Source organism: Tupaia chinensis, unplaced genomic scaffold (assembly GCF_000334495.1).
Source record: "Tupaia chinensis unplaced genomic scaffold, TupChi_1.0 Scaffold148672_1, whole genome shotgun sequence".
NCBI lineage: Eukaryota > Metazoa > Chordata > Mammalia > Scandentia > Tupaiidae > Tupaia > Tupaia belangeri.
Window position 1 is genome coordinate 940 of NW_006208521.1, and position 1,125 is coordinate 2,064.

The 1,125-nt window shown below is 43.1% G+C and overlaps 1 pseudogene; it reads left to right on the top strand.

The window, feature by feature from the left end:
• Positions 1-11: 11 nt before the first annotated feature.
• LOC102476231 (ras GTPase-activating protein-binding protein 1 pseudogene) lies at positions 12-376 on the top strand (annotated as a pseudogene).
• The last annotated feature ends 749 nt before the right edge of the window (positions 377-1,125 follow it).

Genomic DNA, 1,125 nt, shown 5'->3' on the forward strand with positions numbered 1-1,125 from the left:
TGCTGCTCTAAATGATGGGGTCGTGGTCCAGGTGATGGGATTACTCTCTAACAACAACCAGGCTTTGAGGAGATTCATGCACACATTTGTCCTTGCTCCTGAGGGTTCTGTTGTAAATAAGCTTTATGTTCACAATGATATCTTCAGATACCAAGATGAGGTTTTTGGTGGTTTTGTCACTGAGTCTCAGGAGGAATCTGAGGAAGAAGTAGAGGAACCTGAAGAAAGACAACAGACACCCGAGGTGGTACCTGATCATTCTGGAACTTTCTATGATCAGAGTGTCAGCAATGCCTTAGGAGAACATTTAGAGGAGCCCGTTGCTGAACCAGAGCCTGATCCTGAACCAGAACCTGAATAAGAACCTGTATCTGAAATCTAAGAGGAATAGTCTGAGCCAGTGTTAGAAGAAACTGCCCCTGAGGATGCTCAGAAGATTTCTTCTCCAGCACCTACAGACATAACTCAGACAGTACAGGAAGACTGGATGACATTTTCTTGGGCATCTGTAACCAGTAATAACCTTTCACCCAGTGGAGCTGTTCCAGTTACTGGGATACCACCTTATGTTGTTAAAGTACCAGCTTCACAGCCCCGTTTAGAATCAAAGCCTGAATCTCAGATCCACCACAGAGGCCCCAGAGGGATCAAAGTGTGTGAGAACAACGAATAAATATTCCTCCACAAAGGGGACCCAGACCTATCTGCGAGACTGGCGAGCAAGGTGATGTTGAACCCCAAAGGATTGTGAGACACTCTGATAGTCACCAACTCTTCATTGGCATGGTGCAGAAACCAGGATTTGGAGTGGGAAGGGGGATTGCTCCAAGGCAGTGATTGTTCTTCATTGATCTTCATGCAGCAGTACAAATCCTAGTTCCTGCAGAATGGTGAATTTCTTCACCCAGCCTATGGTATCTTGGAGTATTACTCTGTTATAAACTGTTTAATTTTGTACAGTTTTACTTCTTATGTAACTGGTGTGTGCTCATCCTTTTCCCTTTCCTCTGCTGACTTTTTAGCCTTCACTTCCAATTTTGTGGAATGATATTTTAGGAGTAATGGATTTTTAAAGAAGAAAGAAAGGAGTTATTGATTTTTAAAGAAGAAAGAAAGAAAGAGAGA